The sequence below is a fragment of the Adiantum capillus-veneris genome, chromosome 6 (assembly GCF_014529385.1).
Source record: "Adiantum capillus-veneris isolate H3 chromosome 6, ASM1452938v2, whole genome shotgun sequence".
Classification (NCBI taxonomy): domain Eukaryota; kingdom Viridiplantae; phylum Streptophyta; class Polypodiopsida; order Polypodiales; family Pteridaceae; genus Adiantum; species Adiantum capillus-veneris.
In genome coordinates, this window is record NC_140936.1 from 25,240,610 (window position 1) to 25,258,336 (window position 17,727).

General features: G+C 41.8%; 1 pseudogene; it reads right to left on the bottom strand.

Moving 5' to 3' along the window:
* Window positions 1–9,647: 9,647 nt before the first annotated feature.
* LOC147455275 (uncharacterized) lies at window positions 9,648–12,340 on the bottom strand (annotated as a pseudogene).
* Between the last annotated feature and the right edge of the window lie 5,387 nt (window positions 12,341–17,727).

A 17,727-nucleotide genomic window follows, 5' to 3' on the forward strand; every position in this document is an offset into this window, starting at 1 on the left:
AGTGCTGATAATTGACATCAGCCTCAAGCCAGGACTCTGTGTAACGAGCCGTAAATTCCTATAGACTTCTCAAGCTGCATAGAATGAATACAAACCCTATTGAGGCTGTAAAATTCCCAGATGGCACACCGATTGAGGTGACCGACCGAGACGACCGACCTAGCACGAAATTGGCCCCCGGGGAAACTTAAATTGGTAATAACTTGGCAACTAGAACTCCAATCACTGATCTGAAAAGATCGACGTGCTCCACAAAGTGAGCACTTCAAGACCATCCATTCTCTTCATCTCTAATCCCTCAGTTACAGTTGCCCAATCCGGTACGGATCTGCATCAACTTAAACTTCAAACTTCCATAACTTCTTCACCGTAGCTCCAATTGACGAGCCGTAAAGACAAGCCGGTAGAGCACTTCAAGCACTACAGTTCTAGATCATAAACTCCCATTTGTACTCACTTCAAGCATAATCTTTTTTAGTATCATTAAGGCATTTGTTGGCCCTTTAAAGCTGCATATGGCATACATTAACAGTAACAATAGTTTGTTAACAAGCCTTGAACACTGATCAAGGATCATGTAAGCTTCAAGTAAGCTTGATTTGCATTATCCTCGTATCTTTCTTAGCATGGGAGTGGATCTGCACAACACAAGATTGGGACCCTATCCCGTTTTGGAGCCTTGCTCCTGCATATGTGTGCCAGCAGAACCCTTCTGTTGCATAAATTGCACCATGGAATCTGATAGTTTAGTAACATTTTCATTCAAACATGCAATATTATTCTCCATCACAAAAATGCATGTTTGCAATGCACAAAATTCTTGTATATCAAGCAACTCATAGCTTTCATCCCATCCTCGTGGCATACGGGTACCCTCAAGTGTATCCGACCGTCGGGCAACATTAGGTGGATTGGCATAGAGTGCTCAAAATCAAATGCATGATTCATGTTAATGTCTAAATCCATGGTGGCGTGTGTTGTGCTAGCAAGAGAATATAAGATATCTTATCTTCAACGCGATCGAATGACAATAATTTGAAACTACCTCGATTGGCCGTGCCAAGTAGAAATGACCAATAGATGATGTTGCGGTCGAACAACAAGCCGTAACCGTCAAAGCTCCTAAATGCTATACGAACTTGAGACTTGTCGTGTGTCTGATCCACTCAGCAAGCCAAAAGAAATTTACCTCTTTAGTGCTTGCAATGTTGAAATCCCGAGCGTAAATCCCTCCACTTATTGATTATGTGGAAAATCGATAAGTAGAGCTTCTTGGCATGTGTAGAAATTGACTTGAATTTGTTGGAATTTCTGAGAATTCTTTGATGATATTGTTTGCCCTCAATCTCAAGGCCGCTTGCACTTCTTGTGTTGGAATTTCTTAGAATTCTCTGAATATATTGTTTGCCCTTGATCCTAAGGCCGCTTGCACTACTTGTGCCTGGTTGTATCGACTTCTCGTGACCAAGGCAATAAGGACAAGATGGGAAGGGGGAGAAGGGGGGGGGGGGGGAGGGGAGGTTTATTGGGGAGGCTATCGTGGGCACCCTCCCTTGGGTGAATCAACCCTAGAACTCTAAAAAGAACCCACCCTTTGTAGCGAGTCATGGTTGCTATGTCACGAGGATAGAATAAGAGAGAGAGCAACGATGCATTGGTTCATTGCCCTTACGCCCTTGATGGGTTCTCCTCCCCATGCCTGCGTGCTAGCAACAAGCCGGCCCAAACTCTATTTTCAAGTTCTACTCCCTCCTTGCCTAAGCCGCCCTGCTTAGCAATCCCTCTTGCGCACAGCCATGGCCATTGTCTCCTTCCCCCAAAATTGCATGAGCATGCAAACAAAAGTGATGATTATCATGCCCTTTTCCCAAAAAACTCAACCTTGCTCTTGAGCCCACTGTAAGAACCCCAAGGGACTACCTTAGAGATCCACCTGCCTACCTCCCTATATATAGACTGTGTGGTTCATAGCTAGTGTATTTGGATCCCCGGTCCGCATTTCTAAGTTGTCGAAGCCCTTGGCCTAGCCGTGACCCCTTGGGATTTCCCTTGGCCTTACATTAAAAACATCTATCGTAATTGCAAAAGCAAAGCGTACCTGGTTTGCCCAATGCAACTGGTATTTACCCTTGAAATCCCATTGGATCTGTCTTGTCAACAATGGGTTGAGCATGACTGTTTCTAACTGTATCGAGTTCTGTAAAGTGGTCTAGGAGCCATGCCCCAAAGCTCTGAACTAAAGGAGAAAGATGTATGCCAACTTCTCAGAATTGTAATTAATGATTGGCCTTGCCGAGTATGTTTGCAATACAAGTGATAGGCCATGCTTGATCTATTTTTGCTTGTGCATGTGAAACATGTGAAAAAGCATAAAAGAAAATTTTTTTCATCCTATCAAGCATCTCGATCTTGGAGTCCATGTGGCCTGATTCAAGGGAGATGTAGAGTTGTGATCCTTAAAGCGAAAGTCTTGTATGTCACAACATAACATGTGGCTCTACCATATTGGCTCGTAGCCTTGCCATAAAAAAATCTGACGCCAATGTCTACCCTCTCTGAAGGAAGCTATACTAGCTTCTTGATGGCTTGAAATATCTATGTATGAGTGGCCTTCAAAAAACTCTCTGAAATAAGAAAATTTAACTTGCCAAACAAAAAATCAAGCTTTCATTGCTTGCAAGCACCGAAGACCACCTCTGGTCAAAAGATGTAATCTTTGTAGTTTTGTATGTACTGTTTGAATGTTTTTCCGACTCCAGTTGTCGATTATGCCAAAAATCAATATTTTTAGCCCTGTGAATAAATTGCAATTTCTTGAAATCACTATAATTTCAAAAAAAAAAACTAAATTTTGGGTTTCTTCGGCTTGGCCTTGATTGCTTCTACCATCCGTGCTAGGCTTTCCTTGCCTAGCGTGAGGAGAAGAAGAGGGGGGGATGCGGCACCCTCCCTTGCTTAATGAACTTGAAAAATTTTACTCAAAGTGGGTGGCTAAATGAAAAATCAAAACCCTCTAGAGGCATTAAAAAAAATGATGGTGGGTAGCGAGCTCATGAAGAAGATGCTCACCCGCCGGCTAGAGGCCGAGATGGTGCTCGGTGCAGAAACAAATTTTTCCTTCTCCTCAACGCAAACACATTGTGCTTTACCCCACTCCAAACGATGCATGTCAACCCCCTCTTTCTTCCCGACCTTGGAGTCACTTTACACTATGATGTTACCAAGGCCTCTACACCTCCATCTAGCCAGAGCCACCTACCACCCCAAGAGAAGATGCCCTATCTAATTGGGGGCACCACCTAGCAAGTATGCGGCTAGGATGCAAAGACAAGATTATATAGCACACCATGTCACACAACCAAACATACTATGAATTGATTCACTACCTCACACCTCATGTGGTATGTGGTGGCAGATAGATAGTGAGAGTTGTAAGTGTAGGTGTATGGATTACTATTTACACAAGAGGTGGCAAACCCACACACCTCAACATGCAAAGGAAAAGAAAGAAACAACCATTTGACATACTCACAAGTTTTTGATAAATAACACAATACAGGGAGTGGCATTAAGGAAAGGGTCGATTATCTATAGGGGAAAGATATAATGGGTAGAGAAGGGCAAGAGAGAAGGGAGGAGACCATGGGTGCCTCATTGATGGATGGGCGGTGATGGTAAAGAGTAGCATGAGGGTGACCTTCATTCTTGTTGATGTTGAATGTCGAGTCCTCCATTTCGATTGCATCAAGGCATAGTTGTTGATGGTGATGAAGGGATATGATGTGCACTACGATTTGTGTGTTTTGTAGCTCTCCTTATGTGTGTGCATCGTGTGTTACATAACCTCCTTAAGCCTTGTGGTGTGATGGTGTGGATGGTGTCTCCCAACACCCTTTGCATGGACTAACACTTCTAGCTAGGTTAGAAATGTGGAGGCATGGTGTGTACGTCTCAAAGTGCTCATAACCTCTAATACTTAGAGCTTGTGCCTTGGTGAGGATTGTCCTTTGGTGATAGAGACCCCTCCTTATATAGGGAAAGAGGGTGGAATTTTCCAAAATTTTATTAGGCTAAAACAAGGGCCATGTGATCGTGGGTCACCCTTGTTTGGCTAGGTGTATGTGTGCCAAATTAATAGTCTTATGAGAGAGAAGGGAGAGAGAGAGAGAGACAGAGAGAGAGAGAGACACACACAGAGAGAGAGAGAGAGGGCAAAGGGATTTACATGGTTGCTAGCTACACTAGCTTAATAAAAGAGAGAGGATAGAGAATTTACAAGGGATTTGTCGAAGGTGGGAAGTCATTGGAGAGGGTAAGACCGCTATACTTGGCAAAGAATGCTCCAAGGTAGCCAAGACCACATTGAAGATCTTTGTGTCTCTTGCAATAATGCAAGAGATTGTGTGATTTCACTCTCTCTCCTAGAAGAGGAATTACTAGAGGAAAATGAGACAGTGATTTCACTTGTTGAAATCGTCATGTATCCCGTACTTGTAGAGAGAGACTCTACGTCATGTCGCCATGATGAGACCTTTGAGGGAGGTAGAAAACTCTCCTTAAGCTTGAGGATGAGATTTTTTTAAGGTGGGCATGTAATTGTGATTGTATGCATATATACATGTTTATATAAGCATGTAATTGTGTGAGAGAGAGAATGAGAGAGAGAGTATGTACATAAGAGAAGTTGTGAGGTATGGAGGTAGAGAGATGAAGGTGAGAAAGATGATGAGATCACTATTGCAGATCTTGGCGAGGGAGAGAGAGGAATGTGTGAGGGAGAGAGAGAAATGAGTGTGGTTGTGAGTGTAGAGAGGAGGAGGTGAGAAGAATTCAAGGTTGTCATGTGTGTCATAGTGGGCTCCACTATTTGGATCATATCTTGACGCTCCAATCTCCAAAAATTATATAAGAAATATAGGCAAAAACTTCAGCTCATGGGCTATATTTCACAATTTTTAATTTTTTTCAAATTCCAAGTGGAACAGACCGCCAAAAATTCCACAAAAATGTATATCTCTGCTGTCATAAAAGTCTTTGGTGGCACCATCTTGGTCGACTCTTCCTCGGTGCATCCCAAAAATTCTTCATCCATGTGTGAAAGCACCACCAAGGGCCTTGAATCTCCTTGTGAAAATAGAAATGAGGTTCCTCTTATAAATATTTAAAGACCTAGCCCATAATGCAACTAGTAGTAATATAAAAAGACTATGAAGGTAAAATAATAATATTTACATGGTGGAATAAAATATAGTAAAAATCATAAAAATTTATGATGAGATAGAAATGGGTAGATAAATTAGTAATGGTCATAGATTTTTTTTTTTTCATGAATGTAAAAGCTATAGAGTAGAAATTAACCAAGTTGAAGATAAATAATAGACGTAAAGAAGGTAGGTGAGGTTCTCGTACAAGAAAGAGAGAGATAGATGGACCAATTTTTTTGAAAAACAGCCCTCGACGGTCTGCTTCGACCTATCTTCCTCGGCTTCTTCTGCACGGTTTTTGCATGCTCATGCAATTCATGCATAAGGTAGATAGAGTCCACGCCTTTTCCCAAAAAGACTTTGAGCTCTGATACTAGTGTAAAGACCCACAAGACTTGCTTGAGAGATCCACCTTCCTACCACCTTACATATAGGCTTTGTGGCTCTAAGCCCTAGCCTGTTATGGATCCCCAATCCACATCTAGGCCGTCCAGGTACTTGGCCTAGGTCCGTGATTCCCTGGGTTGCCTTTGGCCTTACAAAGTGCCACAATAATTATCTTACATCTAAAAATGCCTACATTAGCACGAACCAACTATTACATAAACTCAAGCCTCTGTCACACGTGGGCTCTCGGATGGACCTAAAAGGTATTCTTTGGACACTCTGCTTGTCACACAAGGGTAGACAAATTGCTAGTTTAAACAAACTCAGAATATCGTCAACTAATCAGCATAGTGCAACTGGCTTGACATTCATAGTGCATGCACTCTGTGCGGGGCTGAACGCCAACAAGTGGCCTTCGAGCGAAGCAGATGTGTTGTGTCTGCTAGCTGCTCATTGCGGACAAGGGGGTTGAAATTTTGTACTCGAGGACATAGGCCTTTGCCACTCATCTGGTCCCTCTCCACACTATCTCACATGGGTAGCTTTAACTGGTATCTACGATTGAGGTGTCACACACCATTTGAAGCACTTTTGTAAATTTGAGACATTTACTAGATACAAGGAGAAAAGTAAATTCGGGTAGGCTTGTCAATTTGGGGCGTTCTGTGCCCCATGTCTTGAATCCACAGCCTCCACAGTGCGATCCATGTGCACTAACTATTGTGCCACATGTGTTCATTGAAATATAGGGGATTTGAGTATGTGGTATTGTGAATGCAGGATGATTAGTAAGTTCAGGGAAATTTTGTAAATTTGGGGTAGCCGTCAGATTTGATGATCGACGATTGACGTGCCCCCATTTTCCTCCTCCACCATTGATCCCTTTTGAACATGCCCGTGTGATATAATGATGAGGGTCCCCCTCACCTTGCACACCTCAATGTCGCACATGTCATGCGGATGTGTGTGTTAGGGGCCTCAAATGCATGAACTTTGAGCTGCTTGCTGCCTACAGCCTGCTTATGGTCAATTCATGCTACTCAAGGTAAGCCCCCCTCTTCTTCTTCTTCTTCTTCTTCTTCTTCTTCTTCTTCTTCTTCTTCTTCTTCTTCTTTCTCTCTCTCTCTCTCTCTCTCTCTCTCTCTCTCTCTCTCTCTCTCTCTCTCTCTCTCTCTCTCTCTCTCTCTCTCTCTCTCTCTCTCTCTCTCTCTCTCTCTCTCTCTCTCTCTCTCTCTCTCTCTCTCTCTCTCTCTCTCTCTCTCTCTCTCTCTCTCTCTCTCTCTATGCCTGCAAATCTGTGACCTTCAATTGAAGGTGCATGCCATCGCTCTTTCATACACTATCTCTCCCTCTTCCTTAAGTATTGCTAGCAGAGCTATAGAGGATAAATATAGACGAGATTGTAGCCACAAGGATTCTTTCGAGAGAAGTACTTTTGGATAGACAGCTTTCAACACACTAGGTATGTTATCACATGAAAGAACAAGGCCGTCATTAACTTGCCGACAACGGCACTACCTGATCAGGTCAAGACGGAGAGAGAGAGAGAGAGAGAGAGAGAGAGAGAGAGAGAGAGCAACATATCTTACACAGTACACTCCTTGCTCTCGTCTCTTCTGTTACAGTTTTCTGCTGTCTACGTTTTTAAAGTGCGCACTATTTTTATTACAAGCATGGCTCCAAAGAAATGTTGAAAAATAGCAGCTTAAAATAGCTTCAAAAAGCCTAAAAGTTGTGTACAACATTTCATAGGCACGATTCCTATATCTCTCCCTGCAAGCAGGCAGTGCCAACACATTGATGTACTCAAGAGAAGTACTTTTGGATAGCTAGCTCTAGTATAGTTTTTGGGAGTACTTTTTTGTCTGCGATGTTTTCACTATCCCATAAACATTACCGGTTGAGATTCTGTATGAAAACCATCAAGAGAATGAATATCTTGATGCTGCACTTATTATTGCTATGCATCTACATCTAACTGAGCCTAAGGTGATATCCTTCTTTTTTTTCATAGGACACAGAAGAAATTGTTATGACGTGTCAGATCTTATGTGAAAGAATAAAGGAGGTGGGTCCCAATGTAACACAAGGGCACCATGTTCCAGCTGAAAGAAAATGCTTTTAGCACTTCAATACAACTGAACTGAAAGAGAGAGAGAATCCACATAAGAGACACAATGGTGGAGTTCCACTCTTAGATGGCACTGGCCCCAAACCGTGGTGCCCCTTTTGATATTTCTTTATGTTCCTCAACAAGGTACAAGGTAGGAGAACTCTACTCTTTCGATATTTCTTTATATTCCTCAACAAGGTACAAGGTAGGAGACTCTACTCTGCTTCTCCACATGGTAGAATGCCAAAGAGAGAGCTCCTACAATGTGTTTAAAGGCACTTGGACTATCCAAAAGTAGTTACATGAAATGAAATTGTTCAAAAAGCAATCTACCACATCATCAACTCACACAACTTTAGGTCTTCCACCATACTTTTAGGATTTTAGGCCCCTTGACCAGCTTCAATAAGTTGATTTGGACTTCTTCTATTTTTTTTGTTAGAAGATTTTATGTCTCTTAGTCGAGATTTGGACTTTTTCTTCTTTTTTGTTAGAAGAGTTTATGTCTCGTAGTCCTAACTCCCTCTTCGTCTTCAATGGTTCATACGTCAGTAGTCTATGACATGCCCCCCTCTTAAAAGAAGAGTAATCGTCTGCGATTAGAACTGCAAAACTCAATGAAGGTAGTTTTAAAACTACGAGGGTCAATTAGTTTTCTCATTCCACATAAAACCTCTTTATATTCTCATGTACCAATGTTAGCCATCACACCCACACCACGTTGACCTTTAAAGCGGTGTCTTGATGCACTTCCTAATATTACATACCGATGCAATCACGCCCCATGTAATGGGAATGGCCTATGAACTTTGAGAGTAGCGGAATTAGGAAATTACATGAAGCACTTTTGTGAGATTACTTTGTGAGCATAGCGGGTGAACTTAATTGATGGTAGCAACATAAACATGGTACTTATTTAACTTGGCATGAACACTACTTTTGCAAGAGAGAGAGTTTAGAGAACATGACAGCAGTTGAGGACCGGATTCATATGGAGCCGCGGTCCCCCCTCCAATAGGCATTTGTATTATAGTTTCTTCCATCAAGAGAGACTTGGTACAATACAATCTTTGTGTTCCTTGTGACCTAGGTGATGCAATGAAGATGGAAATCTTCATGCATCACAAGAATAACATAAACTTTGTAGAAAGCATTAATGTTGGCGGTCATAGCACAGCGCACAACCCACCGACATAATGTCAATCCAGTGGATCGGAACCCGGCTAGTGCATGGAGGCATGGATGCACCTAATGTGATGAAATGAGGACTCTAGGAAGAGGGGTAAAGCAAGAGAGGAGGAGAGGGAAAGCCGATGAAGCAAGATCCATGCACACACACTCTCAATCTACACTCTAACTCTCTAATCATGCAGACAATGGTGTATCCCTTTTCTCTAATCTCAAGCACACACACTCTAATCACACATTAAGCATACACAAAGAAGCCTAATGAGAGAAATGTATGCAGTCCACGTACACACACTCTCTAATCTAGCACACATGTGAAGCAAGAATGCTCAAACAAGAGGAAAAACTTGAGAGAGAAGAGAAGATTAACACTAATCATACACCATTAACACACATAAGCTTGAAAGACAAGAGAAAGTAGAGAGAACTTAGCTTCCATTAATCCCAATGACCACTACATATGATGTGGAAGATCCAAGCTCCATAGCCACTCCTCTTCTTCTTCTCCACACTCCCTCACACTCTCTTCTCTAAGAATGCCCTTTCACATCTTGTGAATTGACTTATATACAAGGGCTTTAAAAAATGGGCGGCTGGCACAAAAAATGTATAACATGCTGCAAGTGTCTAGGCTCATCTAATCATCAATGTACAACTTGGAACCCACTATGGAGCCCGTAAATACAAAAAATATATGCATACACATATGTGTACACACCAATGGAAGCATAATGCATGTCGTTGACGCTCGCCCGTCAACACTCTCCCCTCCCGAAGCTTTGTCGTCCCTGACAAAGCCATGTCGTGGTAGATGCTTGAGAAAGAATGTGCCTGTAAAAAGAAAAAGGTGGATGAGGTAGCATTCTCAAATATATGGTGATAAGCCATAAGGAAAAGGCAAAGCACATGTAGTAATGAGTAAATGCAAAGAATTATGAAATGTTACACTGCCATTAAGGAAAAATAAATTGCACTTGCTGAAATTAATTAATCAAGAGTTTTGGGCTTATGAATGAGTATATCAATTAGTTAGCTACGACTAAGGATTAAAACATTCACTCTAGTACTACCTAAGTTAGTAAATTTATCCCAATGCAAGATTCCCTAATTATGTCTGTCATAGATTAGCTAACTAACTCTCACAACTCGAAACAAAAGATTGAATTTTTTCTACTTGAAGCTCAATGGAAGTCTTTCTCATTTCATTTTTCTTGCTTTTCATTTGTTATTTTTCACATTTTGCAAAATCATTTGACGTGTGTGCTTATTTGTATACCTGGGGCTTTTTGCTTCTCAAAGAAAAGCACCCACACTAGGAACCTCTAGGGCTCTAGTACCATAGGCAATACATGTGCGTGAAGTACCAAATCAAGCCAAGATTTCTCTTCCAGCTTAAGCTTTTACACTTGTGGCACTTTTGTTTTTCTTCCATTTCCTTTGTATTCTCACTAGTTTTCTTTGTTGTTTGGGTGAGAAAGCCTCTCTGTGCTTAAAACACTCCTAAGGTTTCAAACACTCAAATAATTTTACCAACTAAGACTAAGTAGTCAAGTAAATGAGTTAACCTAAAGTCACGGCCTCCTAACCTCAAGGCTCATCAATAAAACTAAACTCTAAGTCAATTAACTAAAGAAAGGACAAGTTTATACATCTTTAATGGCAAATAACAAAACATAATTGAATGCACTTAATCAAACCAAGAAGAAGCTACAATCAACAATTATATATGTACAAAACCATATAGCATAGGAAGGAGTACACCTGTCATGGGCTCGATGAAGAGGTCGATGTCATGGAAGCTCCTCGTGTCTGGAGATACATCATGTCTACATGGTCGTCCAATCTCCATGGGCAAGCTAAAGTCTGTCTACGTGCTGCATCAAAAGATCAACAAAAGCACTGTACCTCCAAGAGGTATGTCAGCAGCAAGATAAAATAGCAAAAGTAACATAATAATAAGATAAAACATCTAAGCTAGGGTCTAAAACCTGGATATCCAGAGGGGAAAAACCCAAAAGGGAAAAAAATTCCTCTGGTATATGCACATAAATCTAGTGCACATATCAATGTGTACAAATCTCAAATCTCGTGCAACTAGAAGTCAAGAGAGAGCTCTCACCATGAAGCATGATCTGCAATCGCTTAGCTCGATCTCTAATAGTCAAGGGCTGGCTAACACCTAGCTCCATATGTAAAGTCTGCTCAACAGCACAAGGAATGGTCGTAGGGTGGGCATCATCCTCTACTCGAATAGTCTGTAGAAGGCTCTTCGGTAGCCAAATCTGCAATGCTCACGCTCTCGTAGGGATGTCAGTCTAAGGTCTCCTAGCGTGTCTACGTGTGCATCTAGCTCTAGGACATACTATCTGCTGTGAAGGTACCGACCTCTCTAGGGGTAGTCTCATCTCTCGACATCTGGCTTGTGGAGGTCTCGCTCTAAGGTATGATCTTGTATGCGCTGGGTGTGCTACCGCTCGTGGCCTAGGTACCTAAACATGTCTTTGTCCCTCAAATTAATCCTGTGCCTCAAGTCACCGTCTAGATGTGAGCCAACCATGTGAAAGTCCGTCGTCGATCATATGGCTCTTTAGAAATATGATCGTGTCATCACAAGGTAAAAATCTAGCATGTATCTCGTCACAAGGAACAAATACCTGCTGGGTTGTCCTGGAAGCTCTACGTGGAGATCTACGTGTCTGATCTATCATGTGTCGCTCCTCAGCGGCACTACTCATCGTCGCAGAGCCTCTGCCTAGAGAAGGCTCTACACATGTCTAAGATGCCTGTGTACGTGGTCTCCAAACAAGTCTAGCAGGCGCTATCGTATCCCTACATAGGGTGTCAGTAGAGGTCACTCTAGTCCGTGTACGTCCATGTATCTGTGGTGTAACCTCTATCTCTGTGGTGTCAGTAATGTGGTCTCTAGGAACTTGATCTAGAAAAGTACGGCTCGTGGCTAGTCTCCGCTCAATTGGGTGATCTGATCATGAATCAGCACTCGTAGATGGCACTAGGGCAACATCTATATGTGGTGGCTTCTCTCTCTGTGACTCAATGGCTATGACACCGCTATGCAAGCTAAAAGAGGGGGATAGCGATGATGTCGGCTCTACATCTTCTCTCATAGGGGATCTACTCTCGTAGAGGGCTCTAGCTCGACATCTATCTCTAAGGGCCTCTGTGAGGTCGGCAGATCTAAACAAGGATGCTCAAGGGCAGCTAGAATCTGTGGAGTGGTCTCATCTATAACAAAGCCATCGGAAACACTCACTCTATGACTCTATGAGATCTCTCGCTATGTGCTGGAAGTCTCGTGGATAAGTGTGGTAGGTGGTGTAGGCTCCCTAACAATACTTTGACTCGGCTCTAGTCTCAGGGGCTCTACTTGTGGTGGTAGGCTAGGTGCTGGAGCTATCTCTTATGGCACACTATCATCCTCATCTAGCATCTCCCAAGGTCGTAGAATACGACGTGACAAAAGAAGCCTAGGAGGTGATCTCTCTAGTGGTGTCTCTCGAGGACTCGGAGCTCTCGGTAGCTGTGGAGCTAGTGTGGTCGTCGTGGGTAAACATAAATCATCATGTCTAAGTCGAGGGGAGTAGGGTAGACCTATAGTCAAAACATATACTACATGATCGACATCCCTATAAACTCGCTCACGTGGATCTCCTATCAAATATGCAAGAAGGCGGGCTGAAGGATCTCTGGATCCACCACTCGTCAGGCGTCTGTACCTACGACCAAGCTCATCTAGATAGGTCACGGTCTGCTCAACTATCTGAAGCTCCACTAGCCTAGGATGTGTCTGTGTGTTTGGGCTGTCATCTGGGTGTGCTCTCTCAATGCCATCAAAATCAAGGGTCTCAATCAAGAGATACTGCTCTCCGAGCTCATCAATAAAAACTGCTCTATCGGCCTGTGGGTAGGCTCTCACAATCTGCCTAGGTGTAGACATCATGTGCTGTAGGGTGGCTAGCCTCACAAAGGGGTGATCATAAGTGTCAACATAATATGCAACCCCTCGTGGAGATCGGCCTACTATATGCAAGATCTGACCGTCTATATCTCTCATGCTATCCCTAGTCTCTCTGGTCTCGGACAGTGTCTGAAGGGTGGGGGTCAGTGGTCTAGGGGCACTCATATCTACAATGGGTGATCTATCGGGCCCTACCTCTGGTGCTCTCAACTGGGATGATGTGGTCGTTATAGACTCTCTCGTATGCTCTCTAATCTGTGTCATCAAAGGCTGTCATGGGTCTCTAGATGGTGCAAGGTGTCGAGGTTGAGACTCTCTAAAGTACGTGTCTCGAAGGCTCTGGGTCTCTATCTGTGGCTCACTCTGAGTGGTACGCAAAGTGCTAGCAATCGTCGTGTACATCGCTCTAGACTCGTGATAGCTCGAAACGCTTGGTGGAAAATCAAGTCTAGGTGAGGAGAATCCTAGCGGTGGTTTCCTGAGTGATGTGGGTGGTGGCACTGTGTCTAAAGGAGGTGAGGCATTACTACTCCAAGTAGGACGCTAGGTCGTTCGAGGATCGTACGGCAATCCACAAGTCAAAAAGTAAAGCTCAGTGCCTGTGGTGCTCATGTAGCATCTGTCTTTAGGCTCGCCAACTAGTGTCACAACATCTGTGGATAGGTGTCTACTAGAAGTGCGACACTCTAATCGATATATGTGCTGAGCACTATCTATATAGATCACTAGAGGACCTACCCGATGTAATGTAACCTGCACGGGATGGTCAAAGGCCTCAAGGCAATCATCTACGTGTACTAGCTCTATCTCCTCTAGCCTAATCAAATGGTTGACCACATACGTGGCGCGATAGTCATCTCTAAATGTGCTATCCCGCGTGTCGTTGGGAAGGACGCGCACCACCTAGAGGGTCTGTGTGGGGCCAAAGGAGGCACGGCACTGGACGAAGAAATGTCCATATGTGTCCGTGTAAAAGGGCCGGCCTCTGTGCTCGCCTACAAGTGTGAGCAATGTGTAATCAGAGCACGAAGTGGTCATGGACATCATATGTGCGCTCTCGGCGTGTGATAGGCCTCTAAACCTCGTCAACTCGTCGAATGGAGACTAAAATCAAAATCTGCACCATATCGAGGTTTATGCATACAATCGGACTCAAATTTGACAAAATCTGGCAAAACCTAACTCTCGGACGTATCTGCTCTAAATGTGTCTAATCGTGTGTACATATGCGCGAACGTCGAGTATGTGGGGCGTGTGATGCGTGTGGAATATGTGTGAGAAGCAAAAAAAGAAAAGAAAAAAAATCGTTTGTTTTTTTTCTTTATTTTTAAGTTTTTTTTTTATTTTAAATAAAGGCCTTTTAAATTCGGACACCCGTGCAAATCAAATTTTGTTTTCTTGTGCTTTCACACTCTTTTTATTATCTTTGTTGACTTTGTTTCTCTCTCTCTCTCACCTAGATTCTTTCCTCACATGCCTTGTCTTTTGTTGACTTTACTCCCTTTCCACACACCTAAAAACAAGCATGCACATGTGCTTGACCCCCCACCCCCTTTGTTTGCTTGTGCACTACACTTTACACACACCCAAATTGAGGATGGCACACACCCCTCTTAAATGATGCACACAACTAAATCAAGTAAGTGCACACGCACACCCAATTTAAGTAAATGCACACACACATAAATCAAGTAAGTGCACACACACCTAAATCAAGTAAATGCACACACTACTTTGAGAAGTGAGACCTATGCGCATGCAAAGCTAAAAATAGGTCGTGAAGTGCGTACGCTCTCAATTTGATGAAGATTTTTTTTTGCAATTAACGCGTCAAAATCACACCCAAAATAAATTTTTTATGCATTTTGCATCCAAATTAGGTCGATTTTTGCTTCTCTTTTTGCCTAATTTTGACTAAAAATTAGCATAATTAGCAATAGAATTAAGCAAAATTAAGCATATATAATTGATCATCACACTTTGAACTTTGCAATTCATCCAATTTCACATCAATTTTGCAATCAATTACAAGCCCAATTAAGTGTGCACACACACGCATAATCAAGCACTAATCGCTAATCAATGCACACACATTCTATAAAAAATTGGGCAGCATTTCGACGCAATTTTAGCAATGAGAAAACTGATCCATAATCATCATAACAACATCAAGCAATCCAATGCTTTTTATGAACCCAATTGGCAACAATTAAACCACAATCTGCACTAAAAAATGTGCACTTTGCCTACACATAGGCACACTATTGCACTAATTTTTTGTGAAATTTATCTTTAATCAAACTTGCAAATCAAATCAGCAAATGAATGGGTTAATGCACTCACAATAACGTAAGCATCGCGTCGATTTTCCACTCCAATTGACGCCTACACACATGTGTGTGTACTAGCAACCGCTTAACCACAATTCACCTACAATCAATCAAGCACAAAATCTCATGTGTAGCATCATTTTCAATCAAATTAAACACATAAGAATGATTATCACACTTCAAATAAATGATTTAGCTATGTGTGACACAAAAATCACGTGTGATTAGAGAGTAATTAGATAGCCTAATTAGGAAAAAAATCCCTAATTACACACTCAAAAATCACTCGATTTCACTCAATTTTTTTGCAATTTCTTATCAAAAGAGTGATGCTTAAGCCTCTAATTAGGCATACACACATATAAAGCACTCCAATTGTTAGCGGATTAGTAGAAAATTAGTGAATAATTAGTGAAAAAGAGAGAAAAACATACAAATTAATCACAATTTCTTAACCAAATCTCACCATAAATCCACAATTCACCATCACCAACACCTAATCCTAATTAAAATTAGAAACTCAAACCATCACACGGGTGATCCTCTAGCTTAGGTGCTCGATCCTTGCCAGCGGCGCCAATGTTGGTGGTCATAGCACAGCGCACAACCCACCGACATAATGTCAATCCGGTGGATCGGAACCCGGCTAGTGCATGGAGGCATGGATGCACCTAATGTGATGGAATGAGGACTCTAGGAAGAGGGGTAAAGCAAGAGAGGAGATTTGGGAAAGCCGATGAAGCAATATCCATGCGCACACACTCTCAATCTACACTCTAACTCTCTAATCATGCAGACAATGGTGTATCCCTTTGCTCTAATCTCAAGCACACACACTCTAATCACACATTAAGCATACACAAAGAAGCCTAATGAGAGAAATGTATGCAGCCCACATACACACACACTCTAATCTAGCACACATGTGAAGCAAGAATGCTCAAACAAGAGGAAAAACTTGAGAGAGAAGAGAAGATTAACACAAATCTTACACCATTAACACACATAAGCTTGAAAGACAAGAAGAAAGTAGAGAGAACTTAGCTTCCATTAATCCCAATGACCACTACATATGATGTGGAAGATCCAAGCTCCATAGCCACTCCTCTTCTTCTTCTCCACACTCCCTCACACTCTCTTCTCTAAGAATGCCCTTTCACATCTTGTGAATTGACTTATATACAAGGGCTTTTAAAAATGGCCGGCCGGCCAAAAAATGTATAACATGCTACAGGTATTTAGGCTCATCTAATCATCAATGTACAACTTGAAACCCACTATGGAGCCCGTAAATACAAAAAATATATGCATACACAGATGTGTACACACCAATGGAAGCATAATGCATGTCGTTGACGCTCGCCGGTCAACAATTAAATATCCCAAGCCTCATTCCCAAGGCCTCAAACACCTTCAAAGGTGGAGAGAGCTAGTGGGGAATCAGGGTAGGAAGAAACATTCCATAGGAAAAAAAAATAGTTCCTCACTTATTATCACTCTTCTTGCTAGCATACATAATAGCATAGTAATGAAGATGGAGAAGATGTCAAGCTTAAGCATTGAAGCATGGCTCTTGGTTGGATTTGCATTCCATAGCCAAGAGTGTTGGTGTAGGCTCTCACTTCTCACAGCTTGGAGAAGGAAGTGGAGTTCCTCAACTTTCACCAAGTGAGAATGAATCCACAAAATGAGTGTGTGTATGTGTGTGGTGTATATCCCCCCAGCACCCCCCTTGCTTGCTTGGGGCGAGTTGTATCTTTTACACATGTTTCAAGCTCATTGGACCCCTCTCCCCCCTAGCCAATCACATGCAGTGATAGCCATTTTTCAGCTTTCCATAATTGCCATAGTAAGCTACCTTACCCTATCAAATCACTCAAACACTATGGCTATCCCTACCATTTCACTATATATAGGTGTGTGTGAGTTAGGGAATTCTTCCCATATTTTCTTAAAGAACCCTCAATTAGCTAGTCACTGGGCTAGTTGAGCCAAAAAAAATTTAAAAAAAAATTATAAGTATATTATGGTCCATTTGTGTGTAAATATTTCATTGTATATAGGGCCTAAATAAAAGGATTTTTCATAATTATTTTGGTATTTATTTAAATATTTATACTTAGGTGTGTGTTATTTATGCTATGTACATTGACTCACCATTACCATATTTTTTCTTACCATTTTGCATACTCTTTATTCCATATAAAAATAATTTCATGCAAGCTTCTCTTATTTTTGGTGTAACTCCATCCCAATAAAAATCCAAAAAAACTAGTTCTATTTATGTGTATATTTTCTCACTATTGTGATTTTTTCTTTCCTACATCTATTCTCTATTACTCTCATAAATTAGACCACCAAAAATATTCATCTTTTTATGGTAGACTTATAATGAGAGAGATTTATTTTGACCCTTTTATATTTTTTCCACCTATATTATTTATATTTGACATGTACATATTTTTTTAGACCCCTCAATATTTGATTTTCTTAGTTGTACTATTCACTTATATCATGATCTCAATAATA